At 39.4% G+C, this 18,379-nt stretch overlaps 1 long non-coding RNA gene across 5 annotated transcripts in view; it reads left to right on the forward strand.

Moving 5' to 3' along the window:
• Positions 1 to 2,669: 2,669 nt before the first annotated feature.
• The window catches only part of LOC134481503 (uncharacterized), an 85,472-nt gene continuing 69,762 nt past the window's right edge, over positions 2,670 to 18,379 (forward strand). For 3 of the 5 annotated variants that reach the window (XR_010057033.1, XR_010057031.1, XR_010057030.1), the window contains exons 1-2: positions 2,670 to 2,807; positions 8,600 to 8,680. This is a non-coding gene — a long non-coding RNA (uncharacterized LOC134481503). The remainder of the gene's footprint in view (positions 2,808 to 8,599; positions 8,681 to 18,379) is intronic. The other 2 variants (XR_010057034.1, XR_010057032.1) reach the window with 2 other exon arrangements.

Below are 18,379 nucleotides of genomic sequence, written 5' to 3' on the forward strand. Positions count from 1 at the left end.
TCTACGTGGCTCCTCCTAGCCCTTTTGTGGCCTAGAGTCAGTGGGGGAATAAGCCCCCACTAGACAGAAATTTCTTGACCAAGTCGAGTGAAAGATTTCACTCAAAGTTAGCAAAAAAAAAAAAAATGGGGGAATGAAAGACCCCAGCTTAGCAGCAGTAACGCCATTTTACAAGGCTGTACTTAAGATGACTGGTTCAGAGAAAGGTTAGAACACTGAGTACACAGCGGCTGCCAAGCAAGATGTGTTTGGTTGAAGGCCTGGCAACAGGACGACTGCGGTTGAGCACCTGACAAAGAGAAAAGCCCCAGGAGAGGTCCCACACCCTGGTGGGGGGGGGGGGCTAGTCAGCCGTTATGTTCCAGAAAGGTAGCTAAGAAACTTGCCCCCCCCGGGCTGAACCCTTGGGGGGCCGAGTCAGTCGTTATGTTTCAGGAAGGTAGCTAGGAAACTTGCCCCCGGGCTAAACCCTTGCCACATTAGAATCCACCAATTATATCCCTGTAACCATGCATCTGCTTCTGTATGCTTGCTTCTGCTCCCCAAAATCCTATAAAAAGCCCATCCTTGGTTCCGTGGGGCGCGCCAGTCCCCCGAGTGACGGAAGCGCCCGCAGGTGCCTGTGCCTGTGTATCCCAACAATAAACCAAATCCTCTTGCTGATTGCATCCTGTGGTGTCTCGGTCTGGTCTTTGGAGTTGGAGGGTCTCCATCCTGAGGGAAAGTTCTCCCTGAGAGCTTTTCAAAATCACACAATTTAAAATGGTTACAGAACTAAACAGAGTCCTCAAAAAGTGAAACACAAATAGTTATGAAACACTATAAATTATCTCAAAATCCTTAGTGATCAGAGGAGTGAAAAATAGAACTATATTGTAAGTTTATCTTGGGCCAGTCGAAATGACTAAGATCAATAAATGATAGCCCATGTTGGCAAGTTTATGGGGAAAGGAGAACATTTATTCATTGCTGGCAGGAATGTAAATGTGTACAGTCAGTATGGAAATAAGTTAGTGTTTCCTTAAAAAAAAAAAAACCTAAAAATCTATCTACCTCACAATACAACAATTCCCACACTTGGGCTTATACCAAAAGGACTCTGCATTTTTTATTTTTCTTGGATATTTTATATATTTATGTTTCAAATGTTATCCTCTCCCCCACCTCTCCAATAACCCCTACCCCCTCCCTGTGCTTCTATGAGGATGCTCCCACTCCCACTCATCCACTCCTACCTCTACACCCTGACAGTCCCCTACACTGGGGAACTGAAACTTCACAGGACCAAGGGCTTCACTTGCTCATCGATGCCCATTGCTGCTTTACTCATAAGAGCCAGAATGTGGAAACAACCTAGATATCTATCCACTATATATGTGTCGTAAAAATATAGTACATGTATAAAATGGAGTGACCAGTGGGCTCTTTGTACCCTAAGCAGTTAGATTCAGAAACAGCAGTGCTCAGACTTGGATTCTGACATTGAAGATTATTAATCACCTGCTCTCCTGGGCCAAGGATAAAGGTTGAGAGAACACAACTACTATTGGCCTGGTGGTGTTGATTGGTGTGTGAGAGGTCACAGGGTGAGATCCTCAGGATGGGATGCTTCATTTTATTCAACAAAAGACTATTAAATGCCTAAAACAGAAAGAAAGAAAGAAAGAAAGAAAGAAAGAAAGAAAGAAAGAAAGAAAGAAAGAAAAGAAAGAAAGAAAGTGATTATGATCTTTGTAGGTAAATGTATCTAGGTAGACACAATCATCCTGAATGAAAATATGCAGAGCCAAAAGACCAATACTATCTGTTTTCTCTTTGTGTTAATTTTGGCTTTTGATCTTTTAATATGTGTACTTCAATATTATTTTTGCATAAAAATAAAGATATTCTTTATCTGCACTTCAAATATTATCCCGCTTCCCAGTTTTCCTTCCTGAAACCCCCAACCCATACTCCCAACCTCTCTATGAGGTTGCTTCCTCACCCATCCATTCCCTCTTGCCTCCCTGTTCTGGCATTCTGCTCCCTACACTGGGGCATGCATCCTTCACAGGACCAAGAGCCTCTCCTTCCATTGTTGCCCGACAAGGCCATCTTCTGCTACATATGTGACTGGAACCATGGGTCTGGGTGGCTCCATGTTTACTCTTTGGTGGTTTAGTTCCTGGGAACTCTGGGATTGATATTGCTTTTCTTCCTATGGGATTTCAAACCCTCTCAGCTACCTCAGTCCTTGGTTTATTAGTTATTCAATTTATGTGCATTTCAAATGTTATCTCCTTCCCAGTTTCCTCTCCATAAGCCCCCTATTCCCTCCTCCCTACCCCCTGCCTCTACTAGAGTGCTCCCCCACCTGTCCACCCACTCCTGCCTCAGTAGCCTAGTATTCCCCTAACCTGGGACATCAAGCCTCTACACGACCAAGGGGCTCTCCTCCCAGTGATGCTGGATTGCTATATGGATATTGTTACCCTTGTTTTACAAGGTATAAAAATGAATTTCCTTCAAGCAGTCAGTATTTTTGAATCTTAGTACTGATTTTTCTGTATCCAATCAACAAATTATGACCTGTGATGGTTTGTATATGCTTAGCCCAGGAAGTAGCACTATTAAGGGGTGTGGCCTTGTTGTAGTATGTGTGTCACAGTGGCCTTGGTCTAAAGATCCTCCCCCTAGGTGCCTGAAAGTCAGTATTGTGCTAGCAGCTTTCAGATGAAGATGGAGAACTTTCAGCTCCTTCTGTACCATGTCTGTCTGGATGCTGCCATGTTCCTGCCTTGATGATACTGAACTGAACCTCTGAACCTGTAAGCCAGTCCCAATTAAATGTTGTCCTTTATAAGACTTAGCTTAGTCATGGCTAATTTAGCTTGTTTCTGTTCACAGCAGTAAAACCATAAGAGAGAACTTGGTACCAGGGACAGGGATATTGCTGTGATAGGCCTGAGCATGCTTTTGTTTGAGAGAATATAGATTTGGGGACCTTGGATTTCGAAAGCAATACAATGTTTTAAATGGAGCTTAATGAGCTATCCTAAGAGGAGTATGGAAAACCTAGTTGCTGTGAGTGATTTGAACTGTGCATACCTGGCCCAAGAGGTTTCAGAGGAGAAATTTTTCAATATGTGTCATTGAGACTGTTTTTGTGTTATTTTGGTCAAGAATATGACTGCTTTCTACTTGAGGCTAAGGTAAAGAGATCTGTGATAATTTCATTGATAAAGGAAGTCTCAAAAAAGCCCACCAGAGACTTTGTTCTGTGGTTAAGTCACATGAAGAACATTTTAAACAAACACAGCAAGCTGAGAAAGGGAGAATATGAAATATATGGTTCAAGCATTAAAGGGACACCAGGAAGTAAATGGAGCTAAAGCCTATGTTCTAGGGAATAACACATTAAGGGATTTTGAGGCAAGATCCCACCCAGCTAAATTTAGATTCAGGCATGGCAGTACATACCTTTAATCCCAGAAGAGGAAGCCAAACAGATCTCTTGAGTGCAAGGACAGCCTGGAACAAAGCAGGTTCTAGGTGAAAAATAGCTAAAATCCAGGCATGGTGGTACATGTCTTTAACCCCAGCATTACAGGAGAGAGAGCCATGTAGATCTCTGAGTTCAAGGTGAATCTATAGAACCATGTTCCAGGAAAGCTGAGGTTAGGCAGTGACAGAGTTGGAAGACAGAAAGCTAGTAATAGAATAAGAGGGGCCATGTTGCAGCCCCAGCAAGCAGCAAAACATAACAGCTTTGACCATGTGGCTCTGATGTGAAATCTGGGAAGTGATTTCTGGGAGCACTAAAAAGCTGTGTTCTAGAAATAGCCAATGTTTTACTTTGTGCTGCAGCTGTACTTGGCAATGTACATAATAACCCAGGTGCTGCTGGTTTTGAGGGAATGAAGGGATCATGAAGAACAGGTGAGGTTTGGCATTGTGAGAGGCCATGAAAGGCCATACTGGTGAAGGTGCAGCCTCACTTTGAGTTGATGGCCCAGGACTAAAGGGGCCATGCAAAGGAATGGAGGGTTGGCACCATGAAGAGAGCCTATGAGAGGTTATTGGTGAAGCCTTCTTGTAGTCGAAGACCCTAGTTTATTGGAGATGCCAGTATCATGAAATGATCACCAAGAACATCAGTAGCAGCAATGGAGTGAAATCAACCAGAACATAGAATGCTACAGAGGACAGGGCTGGAAATGTGATTCAATTCCTTTGGAGGAGACCAGAAGATTATGTGTGGATCCCAGACACTAAACAAGTAACTATAACATCGAAGTTGCCTTGGAGACCCCAAGATTTAACAGATGCCAGAGCTTTGGGTTATCTGCTGAGGAAAGATACTAACAAGGAATGGAACCATCCCAGGAAAAAGAAGTTTGTTGCAATCAAAAATGATGAAAAAGAAGTTGGAGATTTGAAGGCTGCTTTGACATCAGTCATGGAGATGCAGTTTGGAGTTTACCCTACTGTTTTCCTGTCTTGCTTTGGGGATTATGATTAAGAGATTAGATGACTCTCAGAAGAGAGCTTGAACTTTGGACTTGTAGCACTGTTGATGCTGCTATAGACTTTGGAAGGTATGGTCCCCATAGACTCATATATTTGAACAAGCCTATAGAGGCCAAGGACTAGAATGTCATGGTTTGTATATGCTTGGCCCAAGGAGTGGCATGATTAGGAGGTGCGGCCTTGTCGGAGTTGATGTGTCACTGTGGACATGGTCTTAAGACTGGTCTCACTGCCTGTAAGTCAGTATTCTGCTAGCAGCCTTCAGATGACGCTTTAGATCTTTCAACTCCTCTTGTACCATGCCTACCTAGATGCTGCCATGTTCCCACATTGATGATACAGAACTTAACTTCTAAACCTGTAAGCCAGCCCCAATTAAATGTTGTATTTATAAGACTTGCCTTGGTCATGGTGTCTTTTTACAGCAGCAAAACTATAACTGAAATATGCCCAAACTTTCAAACAACTCACTAATGTGTGGGCCTCTGTGACAGAGGTTTTCCACAGAGATCACTGGCCCTGCTAGGTGTGTGGGTTCAGGCAAAGGGGGGAAGAACTCAGGGAGGGAGGAGGGATTGCTTCTGCCACCTCTGCTCCTGGTTCTGCTCCTTTCTGCCACTGCCACTTTGGTTGCTTCGCTGGGCTGAGCCAGCAGGGGACTGACTAGCTGGCAAGGGGTGTAGTTGAACTTCTGCCAGCGATTTTGGGAGAGCAGATCTCTTACCCAAGCAGTGGTGTTACAGCTCTTATGACAGAAGCTCTCAGACAATGGAATAATTCCTGTACACCTTTAATCCTGAACACAATTTTTAAATACAGTTTTTGGTTAGGTCAGTGTATGACAGCAGGTACTTTCCATTGGTCTGGCCTGAGCACTTGGGAATACCTCATCTACATATTTGCGGGCATGGTCCTGCTTCTATTGACCTGTCTTGAGCCTACATGAGCAGCGGTCATGTCCTCACCTGTGGAGGAAGGTCTTGGGGCATTGCCTTATGTGACTGATCTGTCTCAAACCTCCCTACACGGGTCTGTTGGGACTGCAGGTATGGAAGAAGACCCTGATCTCCTGGAAGACTGAGGATGTGCCTATTGTCCCTTTTAGGGTTTCCAGGCATTCAACCTATCTTGACCAGGAATCAGGGTACCTTTCACATCCTGCCACCCCACACTAATATTGAGATTCAAGAAATGACCTGTCAAATATAACCAAATTAATTTTAAAAACACAAAATACAAAATACTTTATTAGTTCCATCACAAGAATAGAGTTTGGTATTTCTTAACAGTCAGCTGGCAGTGCTGTTATCCATGAATAAGTAATGGCAAGGAAAATCTGCATTTTCATCATATCCTTTATTGACTTGTTTGCAAACACAGACAATTATCACACATGCTCTACGACTTCATCTATGGTAAAGAACATCCCATCTTACCTGGAAAAAATGAAATCAGGATCATTTTTCTGAGTTTTAATGCTATCATAAGGAAAAATGAGATTCACATAAGATATTAACTCATGAACTAGAGTTTATCCCAATAATGAACTATATATATTTTTTAATTCTTACATGCCCCATATGATCTCTGTTCTGATGGCAGGATGTTAGTACATGTGACTTGTCTGTACCACTAATGTTTGGCCTTACTATTGCATTTCTATTTTCTTTAACTCACTTGAGAGTTCTTCTAGTATAGGTTTCACTACATAAAATTACTCAGATTTATGTTTTTCTGAAATTATTCTATTTATTCTCATGTATTAAATTGCTTGTTTGCATGATTTAGAATTCTAGAAAGCATTTTTCTTTTTACCATTTTGGTGTCTTATGCCTTCCTTCAGTTGTTTCCTAAATGTTTCCATGCCTGTTGGAAAGTCACCTATGCGCATCATACTCACAAATATTACATACGTTTTCCTCTGGCTATTGCTATGTTCTTATACTTTTATTTCAATGTGCTGTGATGGAACTTCTGAAATTCTATCTGCTCTTTTTCTTGGTTATGTTACATGTACTCTGAAATTTTTGAATCTTTTCTAATTCTGACATTACAGTTTCTCATATAATCTATACCAGTTTGAATTATCTTTTTCATGGTTCTGTATATGATTCTGATATTATACATTGACTAGTCAAGCTAATCTTTTGGCCTTTTCTAGTATGCTTTTAATTGAACCATTAATGTTAGGCTTTAAGGTTTTCTCAGTCTCAGAATACTTATTTTGATATTTTGGGGATTATTTTCCATACTTTTATACATGTTTTCAGAATATAGTATTTCTTATAAACATGTAGATAATAAGTAAATTTAAATTTATATATCATTGATTTTTAGCTTACATTTATAATAAGATGGCATGTGATATTCCACAGGCTTCTTCCCCTCCCACTGAGTCCAGACAAACAGCCCAGTAACAGACTTTTCCAGTTGTTCAGGACCCTCATGAAGGTCAAGCTGCACATTTGCTACTTCTGTGCAAGAGTGTTACATATGTGCAAAGAGGTCTAGGTACAGTCCATGTTATATTCATTTATTGATGGTTCAGACTCTGAGAGCCCCAAGGGTCCAGGTTATTTGTTCTGTTGTTTTTCCTACGGAGTTCTTATCCCCTTTGGGACCTGCAATCCATTCTCCTATTCTTCTCCTAGAATCCTCAAGCTCCATTAACTGTTTGACTGTGGGTGTCTGTATCTGTCTAACTCTAGTTGGCAATTTTTTAACAAGAATCCTTAAATGGTTTCATGTGTGACTATAGGTAGGGAGAAAATACAGGATGGTTGTATTCTCTGCAACTAAAATAATGGAACTGCCCTAGAAAATAGTTGTCTATTTTATTTTAATCAAACTTTTGAACAATAAAATGGTCCCAGGTCTCAGAAGGACAGAAATCTTGGTAGACGTGTTCTATGAATGGCTTTGCATCTACACACCTGTGTATGCACAATCCAAAAGTGGTTTAACTTACATTTGAATAAGTTGTGGAGTTAATCCTTTTGGTGTTTTTACTTGAGGCACAGCTGACTTGAAGGTCTACCATATCATCTAGTTTAGTTTACATTTTGGATATTATATGGTTTTTAGAATTATTTCACAGTGTGGGACAGATAAGTTCAAGTAGGAAATGTAGTATTGATTTATAAAGAGTATTCCATAAAATTCTTGCTTTATTAAGTAAATTTCAATGATGGATTGCTCATTACATTGTCCCCTGTACTCGTTTCTTTACATTATTATGACTAATAATAAGTGCTGGTACATACAATCTGAAAAGGTCAAGAAAAGAATTAGGATCAATAAATTTATAGAAGTTACAGCACAGAAGCATTCTTTTTTTGATGTTACCTTGATTCACTTGATAAATTGCTAACAATAAACTTAATAAGAGAATTTTTCGATAATCTACATCTCAATTTATCTAATATAATTCAAAATGTAGCTTCAAAAACACTTGTGCTCTCACAAGGATTCCTTCTTCTGAATTACTCTAGCATTATCTGTGAATATCTACACCTTGAATCTTTACATATTAAAAATTAGGAGACAACTGGAGGAAAAGTGGTGTATACAAAGAAGAAATTCACCAGTCACTCTCTACTTCATTCTATACTTATGCAAATAAAATAATTATTTTAAGTGGTCTGACCCAAAGGCACTGTCACAAATAGCTTGGTTTCATTTTGTTAATACTAAGTTCATGCATGCATGTGTGTGTGCCTGTTCTATCACAGGATGTGATATATACAACTTTCTCTTCCTTCCTGTGGGTCCAAAAGATAGAATGCAGATCCTAAGGTTAGGCAGCAAACACCTTTACTATTTAAGCTAGTTGCCCTGACCAGTGACAGTTTTGTTTAGACAGAATAAGTCTTCTAGATACTAAACTGAATGTAAAATTAATGTTCCCTTTGTCTTCTTTACAAATTTCAGTAATAAAATTGCTGGGCCATGGTCATGGTACAGTAAACCAGGACTTCTAGTGGCTTCAATCAGTTCTCTCTCATAGTCTAATTTCTACAAAAATGTAAACAAATATGGTTAAATTCTAAATCTGACTTTTATGAATCATAGAAATCTCTTCATCCCATAGACTCCTCAAGAGTAAGAGGAATGGTTTTCCTCCTGTTCAGACTACCTCAACTCCAGTTATACAGCTTTGTTCATCTCCAAGGTATGTGTGGCACTGTTGTACCAAAGATTTTCCAACATTTTTACTTAATTGTTTTATTTATTTCCATCCCAAATGTCTTCCCTCTTTGTTCCCCCCTCCCAGAGTTCTAAACCCCATTCATGCCATCCCTTTGCCTCTGAGAGGGTGTTCACTCACAAAACCACCCACCACACCCACCCACAAACCCCTGCCACACTAACTACCACCTTACCTCAACCCCAGAGGGCATCCCCCTTCCCTAGTGCATCAAATCTCTACACGTTTAGCACATCCTCTCCTACTGAAGCCAGATAAGGCAATCCTTTGCTACATATGTAGCTGGGTGGCCAGGGACCAACCAATATATGCTTTTTGTTGATGTCTTAGTCTCTGAGAGTTCTCAGAAGTCCAGGTTAATTGATACTGTTGTTTTTCCTATGGGGTTTCTGTCTCCTTCAGTTTTTTTCATTTATATATACAATATAGGACATCTTCTTGGTTAAATAGTTTAACATTGTCTCTCTTTATCTCTCCTGATTACTTTTAGTTTCTTGTCTATTTTCTTCAAATATTAGGATAGGCTTGCTTCCTGCCACTATTTGTGTAGAATAGTATGCTAGAGGGGTGTGTCACTTCTTAGTATGTGGGAGTTTTATTCTATGAATTTTTACAAAATCAGGTCTATGCCTTTGATTTGAGATTACATTATATCATTTGTGCCTGTAATTCAATTGTTCATTTATTTCATTGCCCAACATTACCTGATAAGTCATTTACTCTATTTTGAAACATTTCATATTCCTTCCTTACTTGGTCTAGATTATTTATCTTCAAGACCTTATATTTTGTCTTCTATTTGTTCCATTCTTCCTGTAAGGTTTTACTGGGTTTTTTCTCATTGAATTGAATTATTATATTTTTCAATTCCATATTCATATATTCACCCTGAATCTTCTTAAAACTTTGTATTGCCTTATTGAATTCCATTCTTAATTTTTAAATTGTCCTCATCATTTCTAACAGCCGTATGTTTTGTTTTGACATTACTCAGCCATTTACTTCCTTAAGTTCTTTTTCTTTAATTTCATTGAGCAGCTTGTGTCTTATTTAAAATCCTTGACATTTTTGATAGACTTTATGAATGTTTTTTAAATTCCAGGTCCTGAGTTAATCTTCATAATTTCAAAGGCAAACCTTTCTCTAGTTCTGGAACACTTTAGAGAGAAGATAGTGGCTTGTTCTCCCATATTGTAGCTATTTTTTTTTCTGTGAGAGCTAGCCATATGGATTTCTTTTGGGGTCTTAGCCTTATATGGATTCAATATTTTGAAGCAGAAAAGGGAATGTATGGATAGGCTAAGTCTAGATCTTGGATATTTGGGGAGTGGAATGAACTTAGATCGTCAGAGAGAACTGTGCTAAAATACAGGATGTAGGCTTTTTCAGTTCAATTCTGGAGATTAGGGATAAATCTAAATGGCTGGAATTACAGGATATCCTGTATCAAAGGACCGTGGGTTTGGAGATAGATAGGGATGTTTTAGAAGAGCACCAGTGGAAGGGGAAGCCCTTGGTCCTGCCAAGACTGAACCCCCAGTGAACGTGATTGTTGGGGGGAGGATGGTAATAGGGGGAAGATGGGAAGGGGAACACTCATATAGAAGGGAAGGGGGAGGGGTTTGGGGGATGTTGGCCTGGAAACCGGGAAAGGGAATAACAATTGAAATGTAAATAAGAAATACCCAAGTTAATAAAGATGGAGGAAAAAAAATACAAACCAGGACACCTATGAAGGGAAAAGTCCTATATAGGTCTAGGTGCAGCTTACAAGTCCAATAGTCAATGATGTTAACTGAATTATTCTGTTCTTACGAAATTTCTTAAGAAAAATTGAAACCGTGAAATGCTTGTAATGATTGTCCACTGTATTAGAATAAAAATATATTCTTGTGAAAAAAAAAGAAAGAAAAAGCCTTGTTATCTTTGAAGGTGCAAACATATGAGGCCAAACTAGGCTTTATCATTTGATTAAAATCTGGTGGGTTGGAAAGTAGGCATGTGCCTTAGGTAGTGTTTTACAGCTCTGAATATAAAACATGACCAAAGCAACTCTTATAAGGTTGACATTTAATTGGGGCTGGCTTATAGATTCAGAGGTTCAGTCCACTACTATCAAGGCAGAAGCATGGCAATGCCAAGGCAGACATGGGGCTAGAGGAGCTGAGACTTCAACCTCAGATGACTGGTTTCTAAGTAGCTAGGAGGAAGATATTAAAGTCCATGCTCACAGTGACACATCTAATCTAACAAATACATATCTAATTCAGCAAGGCCACAACCCCTAATAGTACCACTCCCTGGACTAAACATATACCAACCATCACATTCCACTCCTGGGTCAAACACATACAAACTATCACATTCTACTCTCTGCCCACAACCTCCATAGACTTGTTTAAATATATGAGTCTATACCTAAATATAGCATAATGCAAAAATACATTTAGTCCAACTTCAAAAGTCCTCATAGTCTAGAGCATTTTCAACAATGTTAAAAACAAGTCCAAAATTCAAAATCTCTTCTGAGATTCAAGCATTCTCTTAACTGTAATCCTGTATAAAGTAAAAAATGCTGCACCAAAGCAAGACAGAAAACCAGTTGGGAAAATCCAGACTCTATGTCTCCATGAGCTGAGCATATACAAACCATCACACCATGCCAATGGAGGTCACGGAGACTCACCCAGATGGACCCTGGAGAAGAAACTTAAGAGGTCTGACTGTATGGAGAGTTTGCACGAGGTACAGAAGCAATCTCCCACTAGTGACAAGTAGGGTGGGTCTTTCTAGATTTCTAAAACTTAGTTGCAATGCAGGCTAGTTTGGTAGAGTCATCTGTGGCCTAGAATGTAAAGACAGTGTTATATCTGGTGTGTTGTGGAGGAAATATGACTAGGAAAGACAGGGAGACTAACAGTGTAGATTCTGCAGAAGGGAGTAAAATTTGAGATGGAAAATATCATAGGTTTTTGCACATAAAATTTTGTCATCTTGCAAAGGACTGTCACAATCTCAAAGCAGTAACTGTAATATCCTTTCTTGCCTCCCCACAGTAATTAGTAATAAGGACATGCAGGTGACCCTCTAGTTACATTCCTGCAACAAATTTCAGGCAGACATTTTATAAGAGCTTCATAAGTGTAACAAATTTAAGGGAGAATCAGAGAGATAAATAGGAAGAATGGAGTAAAATCATTAATATGAGTTGTACATTTTTGTATTTTTCTATTCTTCAGTTCTTATTATAAAGCATTATTCAATAATGCAATAAATGAGACTTGTACAGATTTAAAATTTTTCACAATATATCAACATCCTTCATATTAGGTTAAAAAGGTATAAACTTAATTGTCCATTAGGTGAACATCTGTTACCCAATTTGGTGAGGTTTAATTACTTAGTTGATTCTGGATTGATTGCAAAGTAGTTACCATGAAGGTGCTTTGCTGCAAGGAACTAATTTTAAATAAGTAATTTTCAATTTTTGGCAACTAATGGGGCAGACAAGAGTTACTTTTCTTGTCTTGGAATCTAGAAACTTAAAACACCAAATAAAAGAAAGAAAAGATAAAGGAAGGAAGAAAGGATGAAGGAGTAAGAATAAAGGAAGAAAGAAAGGAATAGAGAAGCAGGAAAGAAAAGTGAAAGAAAGTAGGAAAAAAAATAAAGTCACTGTATACTCAGTTCTGATGATTTCTTCAAACAGTCGGTTACTTAAGCAGAAATAATACTATTACTGCTGTGAAACTTCAGTTGTGGGCATTTTAAAATTTTGTTTTTCAGTTAAAGAACTTATAAGTCTTTGAGGGAATCAAATTTTTGAATGAATCATAATTTTAATAATAAAGTGAATGGCTAGGGGGAAGCATCATCTTAGAGGTGAAAGGGAGGAAGAATGGCTTAGGGGGCTCATGGAAAGTCATCCAAGAAGGAAACATTTGAAATTAAATAAATTAAATAATAAAATTAAAATTAATTTATTTTCTTATAACCTATATATAGCACCACCCCATTTGAAAGACTAATTATTTAAAAACCAAAAAGTTGCCATGCAGGTTTATCATTTTCATAATCATTTTTGTAACATTTTTAAAGCTGGGGTTCTTTTACTTTTCTTCATTATTTGTTTGTTTATTTAGTACATAAGTTATATGCATGTGTATATTTTTATATATGTTAATATATATGTTCATACACAAATATGTGTGTTTTGTTTTGCATTGTTTTATGAGTAGCCGTATAGTGGATATCACATGTCTTTATCAATCCTTTTTCACCTTGTATGTTTTGAGATTAGATTACTCACTGAATCTGACCTTCACATATTCAGCTAGACTTGAGGGTAGGGCAATCCTCTCCATTCCTGTCTCCATCCTACATAAATAAGTTATAAGGCTGTGGTGACCAGATTTTCTGTTAGAGCTTGAGAGCTGATTTCAACTCTTCAAACATCCATAGAAAGAAGTTTAACACCAAATGATCTCCCTAAACAATTTTTATTTATTGAATAATAAAATTTTTTCATATATAACTAACTTACCTCAAATCTATAATGAATGTGGAAACAAAAGTAGAAAAGAAAATGCTGGGTGGCTAGAGATGAGAGAGGAAAGGATGAAGAGGGGAGGGAATGTAGGGAGAGAATGGACATGGGAAGGTGAGAGTGGGAAGGATGGAGATAGGGGTGAGAGTGGAGAGGATGAAGGTGGGAGGGTAAGAGGGGGAGGATGGAGATGGGAGGGTGAAAGTGAGAAGGATAGAGGTGGGAGGGTAAGAATGGGGAGGATAGAGATGGGAGGGTGAGAATGGGGAGGATGAAGAGGGGAGGGTGATAGTGGGGAGGATGGATGGGAGGATGAGAGTGTGGAGGATAGAGATGGGAGGGTGAGAGTGTGGAGGATAGAGATGGGAGGGTGAAAATGGGGAGGTGGAGAGGGTGAAAGTGGGGAGGATGGATGGGAGGGTGAGAGTGGGGAGGAGAGAGATGGGAGGTGACAGTGCACAGTATTCACATGGGAGGAGCTAGAGATGAGTATGACCACACTACATTCTCAAACATTAATAAAATATTATTATAAGTAAATATAAGGGAAAGTGTGACATTTTAGAGCACAAGTTCACCGATGGGATATTATGCTAAATCAATTAACTTATCACATGACAGACATCACAGTCACTCTCCTCTCCACTGATTCAAATATGGTTGAAGATGTAGAAATAATTGTAAGGATTGTCATAGGGCACAGGAGAGCTGAAAGGGGAAGGGAAATGGGTTGAAATTTTCAAATAGACAGAAGTTATTATTTTTTTGAGATATAGTGTAGAACAGAGTGATTGTGCCCAATAATAGTGTCTTACATACTCAATAAAATTTGTGATACACCTCAAAAAATAAAATTCTACACCCGCGGATCCCAGCCCGCAGCAGCTCTCTGCTCCCAGACCCGGTGAGAGAGAGACCCAACCGCCTGGTCAGGTGGGCACTCCTGAGGCTGCAGAGCGGAAGAGACCACCAACACTGCTCACCCCTGCCCACATTCCTGGCCCAAGAGGAAACTGTATAAGGCCTCTGGGCTCCCGTGGGGGAGGGCCCAGGAGCGGCAGGACCCCTGCCAGAGACACCGCCGGACCCTGAAGGAAACAGACCTGATAAACAGTTCTCTGCACCCAAATCCCGTGGGAGGGAGAGCTAAACCTTCAGAGAGGCAGACAAGCCTGGGAAACCAGAAGAGACTGCTCCCTGCACACACATTTCGGACGCCAGAGGAAAAAGCCAATGACCATCTGGAACCCTGGTGCACTGAAGCTCCCGGAAGGGGCGGCACAGGTCTTCCTGGTTGCTGCCGCTGCAGAGAGCCCCTGGGCAGCACCCCACGAGCGAACCTGAGCCTCGGGACCACAGGTAAGACCAAATTTTCTGCTGCAAGAAAGCTGCCTGGTGAACTAAAGACACAGGCCCACAGGAACAGCTGAAGACCTGTAGAGAGGAAAAACTACACGCCCGAAAGCAGAACACTCTGTCCCCATAACTGACTGAAAGAGAGGAAAACAGGTCTACAGCACTCCTGACACACAGGCATATAGGACAGTCTAGCCACTGTCAGAAATAGCAGAACAAAGTAACACTAGAGATAATCTGATGGCGAGAGGCAAGCGCAGGAACCCAAGCAACAGAAACCAAGACTACATGCCATCATCGGAGCCCAATTCTCCCATCAAAACAAACATGGAATATCCAAACACACCAGAAAAGCAAGATCTAGTTTCAAAATCATATTTGATCATGATGCTGGAGGACTTCAAGAAAGACCTGAACACACTTAGGGAAGCACAGGAAAACATTAATAAACAAGTAAAAGCCTACAGAGAGGAATCGCAAAAATCCCTGAAAGAATTCCAGGAAAACACAATCAAACAGTTGAAGGAATTAAAAATGGAAATAGAAGCAATCAAGAAAGAACACATGGAAACAACCCTGGATATAGAAAACCAAAAGAAGAGACAAGGAGCTGTAGATACAAACTTCACCAACAGAATACAAGAGATGGAAGAGAGAATCTCAGGAGCAGAAGATTCCATAGAAATCATTGACTCAACTGTCAAAGATAATGTAAAGCGGAAAAAGCTACTGGTCCAAAACATACAGGAAATCCAGGACTCAATGAGAAGATCAAACCTAAGGATAATAGGTATAGAAGAGAGTGAAGACTCCCAGCTCAAAGGACCAGTAAATATCTTCAACAAAATCATAGAAGAAAACTTCCCTAACCTAAAAAAAGAGATACCCATAGACATACAAGAAGCCTACAGAACTCCAAATAGATTGGACCAGAAAAGAAACACCTCCCGTCACATAATTGTCAAAACACCAAACGCACAAAATAAAGAAAGAATATTAAAAGCAGTAAGGGAAACAGGTCAAGTAACATATAAAGGGAGACCTATCAGAATCACACCAGACTTCTCGCCAGAAACTATGAAGGCCAGAAGATCCTGGACTGATGTTATACAGACCCTAAGAGAACACAAATGCCAGCCCAGGTTACTGTATCCAGCAAAACTCTCAATTAACATTGATGGAGAAACCAAGATATTCCATGACAAAACCAAATTTACACAATATCTTTCTACAAATCCAGCACTACAAAGGATAATAAATGGTAAAGCCCAACATAAGGAGGCAAGCTATACCCTAGAAGAAGCAAGAAACTAATCGTCTTGGCAACAAAACAAAGAGAATGAAAGCACACAAACATAACCTCACATCCAAATATGAATATAACGGGAAGCAATAATCACTATTCCTTAATATCTCTCAATATCAATGGCCTCAACTCCCCAATAAAAAGACATAGATTAACAAACTGGATACGCAACGAGGACCCTGCATTCTGCTGCCTACAGGAAACACACCTCAGAGACAAAGACAGACACTACCTCAGAGTGAAAGGCTGGAAAACAACTTTCCAAGCAAATGGTCAGAAGAAGCAAGCTGAGGTAGCCATTCTAATATCAAATAAAATCAATTTCCAACTAAAAGTCATCAAAAAAGATAAGGAAGGACACTTCATATTCATCAAAGGAAAAATCCACCAAGATGAACTCTCAATCCTAAATATCTATGCCCCAAATACAAGAGCACCTACATACGTAAAAGAAACCTTACTAAAGCTCAAAACACACATTGCACCTCACACAATAATAGTGGGAGATTTCAACACCCCACTCTCATCAATGGACAGATCATGGAAACAGAAATTAAACAGTGATGTAGACAGACTAAGAGAAGTCATGAGCCAAATGGACTTAACGGATATTTATAGAACATTCTATCCTAAAGCAAAAGGATATACCTTCTTCTCAGCTCCTCATGGTACTTTCTCCAAAATTGACCATATAATTGGTCAAAAAATGGGCCTCAACAGGTACAGAAAGATAGAAATAATCCCATGCGTGCTATCGGACCACCACGGCCTAAAACTGGTCTTCAATAACAATAAGGGAAGAATGCCCACATATACGTGGAAATTGAACAATGCTCTACTCAATGATAACCTGGTCAAGGAAGAAATAAAGAAAGAAATTAAAAACTTTTTAGAATTTAATGAAAATGAAGATACAACATACTCAAACTTATGGGACACAATGAAAGCTGTGCTAAGAGGAAAACTCATAGCGCTGAGTGCCTGCAGAAAGAAACAGGAAAGAGCATATGTCTGCAGCTTGACAGTACACCTAAAAGCTCTAGAACAAAAAGAAGCAAATACACCCAGGAGGAGTAGAAGGCAGGAAATAATCAAACTCAGAGCTGAAATCAACCAAGTAGAAACAAAAAGGACCATAGAAAGAATCAACGGAACCAAAAGTTGGTTCTTTGAGAAAATCAACAAGATAGATAAACCCTTAGCCAGACTAACGAGAGGACACAGAGAGTGTGTCCAAATTAACAAAATCAGAAATGAAAAGGGAGACATAACTACAGATTCGGAGGAAATTCAAAAAATCATCAGATCTTACTATAAAAACCTATATTCAACAAAATTTGAAAATCTTCAGGAAATGGACAATTTCCTAGACAGATACCAGGTATCGAAGTTAAATCAGGAACAGATAAACCAGTTAAACAACCCCATAACTCCTAAGGAAATAGAAGCAGTCATTAAAGGTCTCCCAACCAAAAAGAGCCCAGGTCCAGACGGGTTTAGTGCAGAATTCTATCAAACCTTCATAGAAGACCTCATACCAATATTATCCAAACTATTCCACAAAATTGAAACAGATGGAGCCCTACCGAATTCCTTCTACGAAGCCACAATTACTCTTATACCTAAACCACACAAAGACACAACAAAGAAAGAGAACTTCAGACCAATTTCCCTTATGAATATCGACGCAAAAATACTCAATAAAATTCTGGCAAACCGAATTCAAGAGCACATCAAAACAATCATCCACCATGATCAAGTAGGCTTCATCCCAGGCATGCAGGGATGGTTTAATATACGGAAAACCATCAACGTGATCCATTATATAAACAAACTGAAAGAACAGAACCACATGATCATTTCATTAGATGCTGAGAAAGCATTTGACAAAATTCAACACCCCTTCATGATAAAAGTCCTGGAAAGAATAGGAATTCAAGGCCCATACCTAAACATAGTAAAAGCCATATACAGCAAACCAGTTGCTAACATTAAACTAAATGGAGAGAAACTTGAAGCAATCCCACTAAAATCAGGGACTAGACAAGGCTGCCCACTCTCTCCCTACTTATTCAATATAGTTCTTGAAGTTCTAGCCAGAGCAATCAGACAACAAAAGGAGATCAAAGGGATACAGATCGGAAAAGAAGAGGTCAAAATATCACTATTTGCAGATGACATGATAGTATATTTAAGTGATCCCAAAAGTTCCACCAGAGAACTACTAAAGCTGATAAACAACTTCAGCAAAGTGGCTGGGTATAAAATTAACTCAAATAAATCAGTTGCCTTCCTCTATACAAAAGAGAAACAAGCCGAGAAAGAAATTAGGGAAACGACACCCTTCATAATAGACCCAAATAATATAAAGTACCTCGGTGTGACTTTAACCAAGCAAGTAAAAGATCTGTACAATAAGAACTTCAAGACAGTGAGGAAAGAAATTGAAGAAGAC

This window comes from Rattus norvegicus, chromosome 13 (assembly GCF_036323735.1).
Source record: "Rattus norvegicus strain BN/NHsdMcwi chromosome 13, GRCr8, whole genome shotgun sequence".
Lineage (NCBI taxonomy): Eukaryota > Metazoa > Chordata > Mammalia > Rodentia > Muridae > Rattus > Rattus norvegicus.